This window comes from Otolemur garnettii, unplaced genomic scaffold (genome assembly GCF_000181295.1).
Source record: "Otolemur garnettii isolate 467f Iridium unplaced genomic scaffold, OtoGar3 scaffold00021, whole genome shotgun sequence".
In the NCBI taxonomy this organism is placed as follows: domain Eukaryota; kingdom Metazoa; phylum Chordata; class Mammalia; order Primates; family Galagidae; genus Otolemur; species Otolemur garnettii.
In genome coordinates, this window is record NW_003852416.1 from 24,703,083 (window position 1) to 24,718,206 (window position 15,124).

The window sequence follows — 15,124 nt, forward strand, 5'->3', positions numbered from 1 at the left end:
AAAAAAAAAAAAAAAAATCTCAACATTAGATTATTCTGTCTTTAAAATGAGGCAAGCAAAGGAGTGGGCTTGGGAAAAGAGGATTAGTGCAAGCTAAGACACACATGTTCACACATAACCCAGACCAGTAAAATTTGTTCTCTTTTTTAGAAAGGGAGTAGCAAATATAAGAGTGCATGTCTGCTCTGAAGTTTAGTAAACATTTTGCCTATTTCCTTTAAAATGCTCCCTTGATGGGTCACCAAGGACCCCCAAAGACCTCTATTTGAAGCTGACAGTGCTTGAAGCCAATTAACAAACAAGATTTGCTTTCTAGTCTGATGTGACTCTGGAGTGAGTGACCTTTCAGAAATCATGGACAAAGTCTCCATTTAAAGTTCCAACATAAGGTGAATTTGTCTAAAGGTTGAATATAAATGTCTTAGCATAACAACTATGAGAAAGACATGATGGCTATGTTGGCCACCTGGATGAGAGTTTTCCAAACTGCATATAGAAGTAACACATTGTATCCTATGAGATAATTAATGTACACAATTATGATCTAATAAAAAAAATGAAAAAAAAAGTAAAAAAAAAGTTCCAACATAGTGATGACTCCACTATACAAATAACTGTGAATTAGGAAGCTTCCAAAGTAAACTAGGTCTAGCAAGTAGATCAGTGTTACTATAAAACTTTATAATTTGGTAGTATCAACAGTTTATAAAATGCATGTTTCGCTCATTTCTTGGATCCTCACAGAAACTCTGTAGAACACAGAGGATACACACACACAAATACACACCTACTCCATTTTACAGGTGTGCAAAAGCTGAGGCTAAAGAGCAAGATAACTTGCCCAAGCTGCACATAGGTGAATGTAAAATTCAGCCAAAGCTTCTACTTCCAGTTCAGTGTCTTTTTAGCCTAGATGTTCTCCCATGGCTCTATCCCACTTTCTCAGGAATCCTGAAACAAAGGATTTGTGATACAGAGGACCAGAAGTGCAAAAAGCAGCCTTATAACTTTTAGCTATTTCAAGTATAGATAAAAGAACGGAAACATTTTATGGATAGAAAAAACAACAGAAGAGCTGAGACAAACTAACACAGGATGGAGCTACAGAGGCAAGGGAGAAATTTTTCTCTTCTTTCTCCTTCACATAGTCTCTGTTTACAACTACCTATCCTAGGACCCAAGACTTCCCCAAATGACCCTATAATAACCTTTCCCCTCAACATTATGTTGTCTTTACCAGGTTCGTGTGATAATCTCTTAAAATATTTTAACTACACTTCCTGATTGACTAGGAACAAATTTACATTTTTTTTCATGGAACTACCATATTAGTAAGAGTCACCTTCATTTTCACTACCTCCTTTGACATTTGTTCTTTTTATTACAGGGTCTCTGGATCCTTCCCCCATTCTGGACATACCTACTCAGTTTGCCAATATCTACTTCAAATGTGATAAAAAAAGAAAATGTACTACCTATAAAGTGGTTTTCAGTTCATCACTCAATAAATCAAATAAGTAAATAAACATATTCTGAATCACAAGGGAACATCTGGAGTAATAGGAAGATTCTGTATCTTGATAGTGAAGTAAAAAGTGTTGTTATAGGGGTAAGACAATATCTTAGTATAGGGCCTGGCAGATTAGTCCTTCATAGACCACTGCAAACCAGTACCTTCATGGCACTGTATCTGCAGTATTACCTTCAGTTCAGAGCTGTATATTTTGAGAGTGACATTAACAAACTGGAAGGCAGAAGGTCCAAAAAAGAGAAAGGAGCTCCTACCCGTAGAAATCCTATCAACAATTTGTCCCTTTCTGTTTACCCTATCCAGCTCTGCCCTGCCCTGGTGAAGACACACTAGGCTTATCTCCTGATTCTCAGTCCCACCTAATTCCTGGAGCATATTATTTACTTACTTACTCTAGTAGGAGAGCATCTGAAAATCCACTATTGCTCCTACGCTCATGGTCAAATCTCCTAGAAGGAATTTAACCTCCCCTTTGGGAGAATCTAGGCAAACCTCCTTGGCTAAATCCATTCCAGACTATAAAATACACAGTGTGACTGTCTGTGGTTCATATCCTTATTTCATTTCTATCCTAGGACTAAAAACTGACCTCAAATACTGACCAAATTGGTAGGGAATCGGCTTCCTTCAGTGGTTTTAGTCTATTCCTCTTACCTATGGTCTGAATCCAGTTTTTGAGATCTCTCTGGTGCTCACTGAGGCAGACCTCCCTTACCAATGGCTTGGACACAGACCAAGAATGTATTCCCCAGATGGCTCTGTGCAGCCGGACCCCACACCTAGGATAAAAGCACTTAAATACGGCCATAGCTTGGATCAAACAACTTTCCTCTCCTTGGACACAGTCATCTGAATTGTCCAGGGAAACCTCCTTTTTCTCTCTCTCATTTGCAAAGAACTTCTTTAGTCAATTTCATGTCTATAGACATTCCATTTACAATGATAGTAAAGAAGGAAAAAAATTACAAAGAGCAGACACACAACTCATAAAGCAAAACAATCTGGAAGATATCGTGTAGGGGGAAAATAGCTCTAAAAACTTGCATAGGCCTTGAGGTAACTGCTGTTTTATAACTTCATTCATTCATGTACACATTCATGACAGATGCTTCCAAATTTTATAACTTCAACCATCCATTTAAGTACTCATTCACGGCTCGGCGCCTGTGGCTCAAGCGGCTAAGGCGCCAGCCACATACACCTAAGGTGGCGGGTTCAAATCCACAGCCCAGGCCTGCCAAACAACAATGATGGCTGCAACCAAAAAATGGCCGGGTGTTGTGGCGGGCACCTGTAGTCCCAGCTACTTGGGAGGCTGAGGCAGGAGACTCGCTTGAGCCCAGGAGTTGGAGGTTGCTGTGAGCGGGATGCCATGGCACTCTACCCAGGGGGATAGCTTGAGGCTCCGTCAAAAAAAAAAAAACAAGTACTCATTCACTATGCATGCTTGCACTGATGTGAATCATGTTTGATTGCCTATAATACACTCAGCCCAAGATACACAAATATGAGTAAGATTCATATTTATAGTGCTACATATTTATTCATATTTAAAGGACCACAAAAATTAGTGTTCCTAATGTCATTGTCATCACTTTTCCCTAGAAAATAGAAGTTTTTGTTTGGTATGCTCTGCTAAACAAAGGAAATACACAGTATACCCCAGTAGATTATAAAATTCCATCCAACAACATCAGCTATGATTGGCATGAAATGTAATGGACAAGCTTCATTTCTCTGGGTACAGCAGAATTAGTTTTGAGTTTGGCAAAGCTAGGTCTGCATTATACCCCTGGCCCTCCTCATTGTATGGCCCTGGCCTCAATTCCTTATCTCTAAAGTGAGAATAACAGTAGTTCTCATCTCATAAAGTTATTAAAAAGATCAAATGAGAGAATACATATAAAGTGCTTAACATGGTGCCTTGAAATCCCCTGTTTATATTGTATTTTCCTTCTCAAATATATACATTGTGGTTTTTAATCCTGTAATTTATATTAATAAGATCTTTTCATTTTTCAAATTACCTCAGCATCTCCATTTGGGGTTAATATAGGGTTAAGTGGAAAATGGCCTTGAAAAGGAGACTTTAAGTAGTAAAAGCAGTAACCAACAAGGACAACACACCAATAACCTTAAAGAGAAAGTAACTAGAATTAAGCATCCCAAAGCCCTAAAAATTATAATTTCTGAGAAAATCATCAAAACTATCATCTACTAGGAAAAGAAGTTATAGGACATAAAACTTTCCAGGTTAAAACTAAACCAATTGCAGAATACATTAACAAAATAACAGCATGTCAAAGGTGCTTATCAAGGGTCTTTCTTTTTTTTTTTTTTGTATGAATTAATTTTTTTATTCAGAACCTGTATCTTTGTTTGAAGACTGGTATAAACAAAAATAAAATACAAACAACTTGTTATTAACATAATAACTGCAGTTATTAACTGCAAGAATACAGTAAAAAGGACTCATAATAAATGTTAATGTTCTTATAACAGAATTATCCCAATTATCTTATGGTAGCAAATTCTGGCAAGAAATGATGATTCATTTCTTATTAAAAATACTTAAGGAATTCCCAAGATTGATCAATTGTGCCACAAATAAAACAGTTTATTCAAGAGAGCCCTTACCTTTCTCTTATTTTCCTAACAGGTCTGCCATTTACAGGTAACTACTTAATTTCAGATCAGTTATTCAACCAGAATTCTTCCTGTAAATTCACATCTTAGCTTTATATATAGTAAACTTATACTCATTCTCCCTTTCCAGTCTTGGAGCTCAACACTTTCATAAAAGGAATCTGAAATCACTTCGTGTCAATCTTGGTTCTTAATTTTCTTCCATGTCATTTTTCTCTTCTTCATTTATTTGTTTTTCCTCCTCATCGCCGTAAGTCTGTTCCTGCATGGTGGTAAAGGAGAGAGATCTAGCAGCCACTTCTGCGGCGAGGCCAGCAGTGAAGGTAAAATCTGGTGACAGCTGTAGCCATGCCAGCCTCTGCTTGATAAACAGCTGTAATGAGTCCCTGCAAATTGGTGGGGCAGCAGCCAGGCCACCGCCATCTGCCTGTTGAGATTCACCTTCACTTTCACATTGGTAATATATTCTTTCTTCTGCTCCTTGGAGGAGGATTTCATTTGTAGAACTGTCTTTATTTTCATCCTCTACAGGGTTTTCACATAAATACTCAGTCCTACTTAGTTCATTGTCAATAGTGGAGTGTTTACTATTTTCCTCTTCAGTATAATTTTTTCAACTTTTCCCATATCTGAATTCATTGATGGTTCTGAATTACTTATGGGTTCCACTGGGTCTACAGGAGACAAGGATTTCAACACAGCATGATCACTAAATAGTAATTGCTTCCACTTCTGCCGTTCTGCTTCTGAAGCTTTAAATCCCAGCACAGATTTCAATTCTTGGAGTACCCTCTTGGATTCTTCATGCTCACACTTCTGTCTCTCTTTGTCTTCTTGAGACAAGTAATAAAAATCACCTTTTGTGAAATCACTGTCTATGTCTATATCATCTACATAAGCTTCTAATTCCTGCTCCTAAGGGATTGGATCTTTGTCTGCAATGTGCAGAGTGGGCTTCATCAAAGGTGCCGGGTACAGTGCGGGTTTTCACATGTTACTTCAGGCTTGCCTTTTTTATCTGTATTTCTTCATAGTAGTTTGTCCACCTGAGAAATGGCCTCTTCCCAGCAACTGTTGCTTGCTTGAACATGGGGTTGAATCAACTTCGATTTCTGTTCTAAGATCTGAGAAGCTTCTGACACTAATTCTTGTGTTTCTTTAGTACAAATGAGCTTTTCAAGTTCATCTTCAAGAATGATTACCTCATTTAGTAAAGCTTTCAGATGGAGCTGCAAGCTGCGCACTGCTGTGTGAACGTTACTCAGTTCCCTTGACTTCTGCTGAGTTTTGGATAAACGCTGGGGTACTGACTGGTGCTGAGTTTCAAAGTACCAATAGAACTCATAGCTGCGCTTCAGCTCTTCCAAACAGGCAGAATGTGCATGAGGTAGGCCTTGAATCACATCAGATAAGATGCAATGAGGCAAAAGTGTGGGAGTAAGGAGGTGTCCAGCAGGTGAATTGGCTGTAGAAAGTAACAGGGCTAACCATCTGAAGAACTCTGAACTCTGAACTCTGGGCCACCCAGAGTTGGAATAAAACCTTCAACGCAGGCAGGCTGAAGCCATCTGTAAACTTATGCACTTCTCCTTCTGAAATCTGCTCTTCACTAAGTCTAAGGCCCAGCTCCTTAAAAGGCACCACACAGATGTAGTTGGTTACATAGTCATTTTCAGAGTTCAGGGGGTAGTTTTTCAGCATATATAAGGTAGCTAGCCTTGCTGCTTGAAAGTTGGCTCTTACAGTCCTGTAGACAGCTTTCCGAAGACCGATGAGATGCTGACTGGGATGCTGTCCAGCTTTATTAAATGGGCAAGCAGCACTGACCAGTGTAAATCCTTTGGAAATTCAGTTTCTTGAATGAGGCATAAAGCTTTTCTCACAAGGTAGTAAAAGCATGGCTATTTGCTGCCATATCTTCCAAATGAACATTATATGTTTTTAGGGTCATTTGTAGTTTGGCTGTCCTCCAGAATCTCAAAGCTCTTATGATCAGATACACAAATAGAATCACCCCCCATACCAGCCAGGAAGATACAATCCACCAAATGGGAAACATAAGAAGCAAACTAATGAAGGCAAATAGCACTGAGACATCCCAAATATTAGCGGTTGCCAGGGAGTGAAGTGTTGGCAGGTGTCCATTCCCCTGTTATGGACTCTGCCCTGCAGACAGGATGCTGAGGTCAAGTAGCTCAATCAGCTCCACATCCTCTTGTAACAAGACTTCCTGTTGCAGGATGGTGTGTAGTGAGTCCAGTCGAAATCCAATGTCCAACTTGTGGAGTAAGTCATCTTTCCTACTGCATTGAGAAAAAAAAATGCAAGTTTTGATGGTTTCAGCCATGTTAAACAGGATGTCTTGTTTTGGTAGGACTCTTGAAGGAGACTTTTGTTGTCCTTCTATTATGCATTTTTCTGTTTTTGGTGACAGAGAAGAACATATTTCAAAGTCAGTGTGTTCCAAATCCTGTAAGTACTGGTAAAGTGGAGAATTATCCAGAGCTTCAAGTCAGAAGAACTGGCTACACCTAGCGCAACAGCAAAGGACAAAAGAATCGAATCTAGATGCTGAAATGCTCTGGCTCTAACCATCCACAGTAGGTTCCACACAGACTTTAAACCATGTTACAAAACTGGCACCTGCTGCCTTCATTCCAAGAGCCACGCCTAGACTGTCAAGGGTAAGTCTTTCAAAGCACACCCGGAAACCCTGTATTAAGTTATACACATACACATAAAGTGAGACCTTGATAGCAAGGAGATGGTCCAAAGCTTTCCAAAAATGTTAGCCAAGTAGAGCTGACAAAGGTGCAGAATACAGTAGGACCCAGGCCTTTTCAGGCTGGGGAATAGAAGAGCTGGAGGAGTCATGAGAGTATCATTTCAAATACGTGATGGGCTATCTCCTATGAAAGAGGATTCAGATATAGTACGGATCTCTATGGACAAGAGAATAGAACTTGTGTTAATGGAAGAGAGAAAATGAAGTGAAAAGAAAGATTTTAATTTAACTTAGAAAATATCAGATCTTTATAATAAAGTTGTCTAATACAATGAGAGAACTGTGGGATGTAGGACGCAGGAGTGAGAAGATATTTTAAAGATTCAACAGAGAGTGCTCACTTCGGTAGCACATATACTAAAAAAACAAAGATCCAACAGAGAATTGAACTATATTAAAATCTGGGCTGTAGATTTGGCTGGTCTAATAACTTTTTCAGATACGCATGGCAAGAAAAACAAAACAATAATATAATGGACTTAAGATTCATTAACTATGGGGCAGTGCCTGTGGCAAAGCGGGTAGGGTGCCAGCCCCATATACTGAGGGTGGTGAGTTTGAACCTAGCCCCAGCCAAAGTGTAACAAAAAATAGCTGGTTTTGTGATGGGTACCTGTAATCCCAGCTACTCGGGAGGCTGAGGCAAGAGAATTGCCTAAGCCCAGGAGTTGGAGGTTGCTGTGAGCTGTGATGCCATGGTACTCTACTGAGGGCAATAAAGTGAGACTCTGTCTCTAAAAAACAAAACAAAACAAAAAAACCCCAAAAGATTAATTAACTATGAAATGAGGATAATAATAATTTTGACCTGATAGAATTGGGAGAAGATAAAATGTGGGAAACCTTTAACATAAAAGATACAAATGAAAACAAAACAAACATATATACTCCCCAATAAAAGAGGAATCAAAGAAGAAAACATCAGCTAAGGAGACAACAACCAAAGCAAACAGACAGTCATCCGAATGGGAAAAGATATTTGCATATTATGAATCAGACAAAAGATTGATAACTAGGATCTAGAGAAATCAAACTAAGCAACATGAAAAGAGCCAACAATCCATTATATCAATGGGCAAGAGAGATAAATAGAACCTTCTCTAAAGAAGACAAATGACTAACAAACATATGAAAAAAATTTCATCATTCCTAATTATTAGAAAAATGCAAATCAAAACCACCCTGAGATATCACCTAACCCTAGTGAGAATGGCCCACATCACAAGGTCTCAAAGCTGCAGGTGCTGGCATGGATGTGGAAAGAAGGAAACACTTTTACACTGCTGGTAGGACTGAAAACTAATATAACCTTTATGGAAGGAAGTATGGAGAATCCACAAAGAATCCAAACTAGACCTCCCATTTGATCCTGCAATCCCATTACTGGACATCTACCCAGAAAAAAAAAAATCCTTTTACCATAAGGATACTTGCACTAGACTGTATCGTAGCTCAATTTACAATTGCCAAAATCTGGAAACAACCTAAATGCCCATCAATTCAGGAATGGATTAACAAACCATAGTATATGTATACCATGGAATATTATTCAGCCATCAAAAAAGATAGAGAAGGAATTCTGGTATGACGGCAGACTAGTAGCAACCCTTGGCCGAGGTTCCTGATCAGACAAAGAAAAATTGGACAGAATCAGATTTTATGAAGCCAAAGGTGGGGAGCTGAGCCAAGAAAGAAGTTTGTCAAGCTGTGGCTCAAAGGAAGAGCATTCAAGAAAACAAATTACAGGTACAAAGCCTATCATCTAGAAGATGGGAGACACCTCCCCCAAGTGTGAGGCCCACTACTAGATATATACCTAGATGATCAAAAATCATTTTACACCAGAATGTTTATTGCAGCCCAATTCATAATTGCCAAGACATGGAAACAGCCCAAGTGCCCATCGACCCATGAATGGATTAACAAACTGTGGTGTATGTATGTATACCATGGAATACTATGCAGCCACAAAAAAAGATGGAGACTTCACATCTTTTCTGTTTACCTGGATGGAGCTGGAACATATTCTTCTTAGTAAAGCATCTCAAGAATGGGGAAAAAAGTATCCAATGTACTCAATACTACTCTGAAATCAATATATAATTAGCTACACCTTCATACAAATGGTAGAACATAACTACAGTCCAAAAAGTAGAGGGACGAGGAGAGAGATGGGAGAGGGGAGAAAAGAGGAGGGAGGGCATTTTGGGGGACCTCACCTAATGTGCATGATGCAATCGTACATTTCAAAACTATTAAGAAAAGAGTATAATTGTCTTACCACAACAAATAAGTAAGCAAGATAATGGATGTGTTAATCAGTTCAATGTAAGCATTTCACATTGTATATCAAATCAGTATACTGAACCACATAAATGCACATAAATGCATGAACACAGTTATGATTTAATTTTTTTAAAAAGATGGAGGCTATACATCTTTTGTACTAACTTGGATGGAGGTGAAACATATTCTTCTTCTTAGTAAAGCATCACAAGAATGGAGAAGCAGGCTCGGCACCAAACACATATACCAAGGATGGCAGGTTTGAACCCAGCCTGGGCCAGCTAAACAACAATGACAACTGCACAAAAAATAGCCAAGCATTTTGGCGGGCACCTGTAGTCCCAGCTACTTGGAAGGCTTAGGCAAGAGAATCGCTTAAACCAAAGACTTGGAGGTTGCTGTGAGCTGTGACACTATGGCATGCTACCAAAGGTGACATAATAAGACTCTGTCTCAAAATTAAAAAAAAAAAAATGAATGGAGAAGCAAGAATCCAATGTACTCAATTGTGATATGAGGATAATTGATGACCTAGTATATGGTGGGGGAATGGTGGGGAGTGGAGAGTGGGAAGGAGGAAGGAGGCTGGAGGGTTCATGGTGTTTGGTATACCTCTTAGAGGAGGAACACATTTATAAGAGGGACTTTGCTTGATAAACACAATTAGTGTAACCTGGATCTTTGTTGAGTGTAACCGTCAACGAATCTCCAACTGTTTAAAAAGAAAAGAAATAAAGAAGAAAACATTAAACACTATCCTCAGAGGTCAGGTGCAGTGGCTCACGCCTGTAATCCCAGCACTTGGAAGGCCAAGGTGGATTGCCTGAGCTCACAGATTCAAAACCAGCCTGAGCCAGAGTGAGACCCCGTCTCTAAAAATATAGCCCGGCATTATGGCAGGTGCCTGTAGTCCCAGCTACTTGGTAGGCTGAGGCAAGAGAATCTCTTGAGCCCAAGAGTTTCCAGTTGCTGTGAGCTAAGACTCCACATCACTCTACCAGGGGTGACCAAGTCCTTCATGTTCACATGGATGGAGCTAGAAAATGTTCTTCTAAGTAAAGTTTCACAAGAATGGAAGAAAAAGTATCCAATGTACACACCACCATTATGAAATTAATTTATACCTTTTATATGAAAGCTACAACCTAATAACAGCCTAAGAATACAGGGAGGAGGGAGGGAGAATGGCTGGAGGGAGGGGGATTGGAGGGATCACTTCTGTGGTTTATCTTACAAGTGAACCTTTCTAAGAGTAGAATATAAATGTTTTGGCACAATAACTAGGTAAATGACATGAAGGCTATGTTAACCAGTTTGATGAAATGTTTCAAATTATATGTGAAAATACCATACTGTACCCCAGAAGTGCATTAATGTACATAGTTACCATTTAATAAAAAAAAGAAAAGAAAAGATTACAACTTACTGAAGACTTAGATGATATTAGCAATTTTTAGCAATAAAGTCTTTTTAATTAACATTAAAATTGTTGATATAGACATAATGCTATTGCATAATTAACAGACTACAGTATAGTATAAACGTACTTTTATATGCACCGGGAAACCAAAGAATCCATGGGACTCACTTTATTGCAATATTTGCTTTATAGTGGTAGTCTAGAACTGAACCCACATTCTCTCTAAAGAATGACTATACCACAGTGAAGTAAGAAGTCAAGGAAACCCCAGGAAGTTTGTAGATGTATCAGGGAGTGGCTAATGGAAATTCTGACTAATGGGAAAGCCTCTGTAGTCCTACCTAGGAAATATATCTAAGAAGGACCATCTTGGCCAACTGCTTGAGCTTATAAGCTTGAGACCAGCCTGATCAAAAGTGATACTCCCTCTCTACTAAAAATAGAAAAAAATGAGGCAAGAGGATTGCATGAGCCCAAGAGTTGGAGGTTGCTGTGAGCTATGATGACACCATAGCACTTTACCCATCGTGACAGTTTGAGACTCTGCCTCAAAAAAAAAAAAAAAAAAGAACAAAAAAAAGAAGCACCATCTTCTCTCATGAAAAACAATATCTCTAATTGTTTACAGAGTTTATACCTAGAAATGAACTGGGGGACTAGCTTGCTGTGAGCAAGAGTTTCATAGTTTGCAGGAAAAAGTTAAATATCATCAAAGTCCAAAGGAATCATTTTTACATCATTAAAGGAATCATTTTGACATCACTAACAGGAGACTAAAATGTGACAGAAAGCATGGTATTGAGGACAGGGGTGGGGATCAATCTCAAAGGCAGGCTGCCAACCAGCTATGCAACTGGCCACATCCCTTCCCACCTCAGGACTTCAGCGTTTATGTCACTCATACGCTGCTGAAATCTGGCAGCAATTTGGATCTTCGAAAATGTGCACTGAAATTGGCCCATGAGCAGCTACAATAACGAAACAATTGGAAATTTCCCAATGCTCCACAAAAGGAAATGGTTAAGTAAACATATGGCATATTTTCAAATTATGGAACATTATATGCAGGCACTACAAGATCATATGGTAAAAACCATGCAGTTGCCGCAACAAATTATAAAATAAAATACAAGATTGCAATTGGTGTGTACATGGTCTTAAATTTATAAAAACTAAATAATAATAATAAGTAGCACAGAAAGAAGAAAAGTCACATGATATAGTTATGAGTAGTAAACTTACATAAAATTTTTACTTTATTTTCTTTCTTTTATTTTTTTGAGACAGAGTCTCACTGTGTCACCCTCAGTAGAGGGCCATGTCATCACAGCTTACAACAACCTTAAACTCTTAGGTTTAAGCAATTTTCTTACCTCAGCTTCCTGAGTAGCTGGGACTACAGGCACCGTCCATAATGCCTGGCTATTTTTTTGTTGTAGTTGTCATTATTGTTTTAGCAGGCCTAGGCCGGGTTCAAACCCGCCAGCCCCAGTGTTTGTGGCCGGCACCTTAACCACTGAGCCACAGGCACTGAGCTAAAATTTTTATTTTCTTACTTGATCTTTACACATTCCAAATTTTCTTTTATCCATTTTTATTATTTTTATAATTTAAAAAGATAGTAAATGTAAGGCAGCGCCTGTGGCTCAGTGGGTAGGGCACCAGCCCCACATACCAAGGATGGTGGGTTTGAACCCAGCCCTGGCCAAACTGCAACAAAAAATAGCTGGGCATTGGACACCTGTAGTCCCAGCTACTTGGGAGGCTAAGGCAAGGGAATAGCCCAGGAGTTAGAGGTTGCTGTAAGCTGAGACGCCACAGCACGCTACTGAGGGCAATAAAGTAAGACTCTGTCTCTAAAAAAAAAAAAAAGACACTAAATGTAATGACTTTCAGAATCCCTTCTAGCACTAAAATTCATCACAACTTTTTGAAATGCCAATTGTATTACCTAGACCACATCTGAAATGAGATTTTCTACTCTTCCCTTGCTCTAATCCTCCCTAAAAGTGCAGAGTCCTCCCAACCATTGAGTTTTTCAACAGATATGCCCTCTGAAGTCATGTGGGAATTCAGCACAGAGCAATAGTAGGTAGGGGCCTGAGGTTTGAGCTGTTTTTGCAATCTGAACCCTGGGGCAAGCTTGTTGAGAAAGACACAATTGAAAAAGACCATATCTCCTGCCCTGAGGGCCTCTGGTTTTTCTTCCACAGAAAATGTTTGCAATCTGGATGGTCTGTCAGCACCAGGGAGTCACATGCCTTCCTGTAAATGTTTCTGTTCCTCAAAGACTTTACAGGTAACTAATGGTAGAGGTATAAATAGAAAATACACAGCACAGAAATAGGCTATTTCTAGCTGAAGTGAACATTTGTTGTTATTCTCTGCCAAGAATCCATTTTCTTTTCTTCTGGTACCAGGACTCTAAATTTCCTTTACAGAACCATACCTCCCTCCATCTTAACTGTGTTCTTTGGAAGTCACTGATTCCTCCTTATTTAAGGGAAGATAAGAAGGGTTAGGAACAAAGGGAAGAGAAAGTAATGGGAATTACTTTCTCCAGGGGAATTTTGTAACCAACACAGCACCAAAAGTATTTTATCAAGATTACCGGCTCGGCGCCTATAGCTCAACCGGCTAAGGCGCCAGCCACGTACACCTAAGGTGGCAGGTTCGAATCCCCAGCCCGACCCGCCAAACAACAATGACGGCTGCAACCAAAAAATAGCCGGGCGTTGTGGCGGGCGCCTGTGGTCCCAGCCACTTGGGAGGCAGAGGCAGGAGACTCGCTTGAGCCCAGGAGTTGGAGGTTGCTGTGAGCTGTAATGCCACGGCACTCTGCCCAGGGGGACAGCTTGAGGCTCTGTCTCAAAAAAAAAAAAAAAAAAAATTACCAACAACCTTCACTGCACTAAAAGCCATAGTTAATTCTCAGTTTCACCTTATTTGACCCATGCGTAGTATTAGGCCCAGATATCCACTTCCTCTTCTTGAAACACGTTTCTCTATGTGGCTCCCACGACATCATTTTCTCCTACTTTATCCCTCTTCCCTCAACCCAATACACCCCTCCACACACACTTTTTCAGTCTTCTTGGATGATTTTTCCTTTTGTCCCTAACCTTTGAAGTTGGAGCAACTCAAGGCTCAATCCTTGGAACATTTTTTCTTTTATATCTACATCCACTCACCCAGTCTTGTTGCATTTAAATCCAGCGTTACTGAGTTTAAACCCCACCCACTGACTCAAATTTGTATCTCTAGTCCAGTCTTGTCCCCTAAACTCCAAATTTGTTTATCTATCTGCTCTATTCAAAATCCCCATGTCATAACCTAACTTCTAGCCCTCAATTACAAAATTAAGGAGAAAATAAACCAGTTCAATGGAAAAGCAATGACTGAAGAGAAATGTCCCTTTATTTAGTGAAAAGATACTGGCTAATTTGTATTTACCTAGATGGAGTTGAAATACATTCTTCTTAGTAAAGTATCTTAAGAATATAAAAAAAATATTCAAAATACTAAATACTAATATGAAACCAAATATGTAAATGTCTACATGCCCACATTAAAGATAAAATACAAATATAGTCTAGCAAGGGGGAAGGGAGAGAAGGGAGGGGGAGGCGAGAGGATGATTAGCAGGATCTCCTACAACGTGCACTATGTGAGGGTGTTCAGCACGCCCTTGGGTGAAGGGCTCAACTACAACCTTAAAATTGAAAACAATGTAACCTAAACATTTGTACCCTCATATTAATTTAAAATTTTTTAAAAAGTGAACAACTAGGTCATTCTTTCTCTAAATAATTACAGGGTAACTAGTAAAGAGTTAATTAACATGTTTTGAAAAAAAGATACTGGCTAATTAATTCATAGAATGATAACAAAGAAGAAAAGAGAGAAGACAAATATGCTTATATTTCTTCTAAAAACAACACCTTACCTTAGAGCAAAGAAGAAACAGAGGCTAAATAAAGCCCAGAAATATGGAGAAGACTGGGCTGGGTACTAGTCTAGATCTGTATTTGATAAATGTTTCTAATGATGACTTAAAAAAAAAAAAAAGAAAGAAAAAATTCACCTGTCAAACAGGCATCCCAAACTTAACAGGTCTAAAACTGAGATCCTGATCTTCCCACTCAAACTTGTTCTTCCTACAGTCTTCTCATCTCAACCCAAGACATCTCCATCCTTCTAGTTTCTCAGAAGGTCCAAAACCTTGAAGTCAAGTTTCCTTCTCTCCTTGTTATCCATCCAAATCCAATTAGGAAATTCTATTGGCTGTATCTTTGAAACAGAGCCCCAATCCAATCATTTCTCACCACTTCTACTGTTATTACCTAAGAACAGTCACTATCATCTCTCATCTGTATTATTGTAATAGTTTCACAACTGGTCTCTTTCCATCTGCTTATGCCCCCTTTAAGTTTATTCTCTACAGGCTCGGCGCCTA

General features: G+C 39.1%; 1 protein-coding gene and 1 pseudogene across 3 annotated transcripts in view; both read right to left on the minus strand.

Annotated features, from left to right (window-relative positions):
* ENTPD1 (ectonucleoside triphosphate diphosphohydrolase 1) overlaps positions 1-15,124 on the minus strand; it is a 195,116-nt gene that overhangs the window by 130,285 nt on the left and 49,707 nt on the right. The gene's annotated exons all lie outside the window — the stretch shown is intronic.
* LOC100943001 lies at positions 4,368-6,621 on the minus strand (annotated as a pseudogene).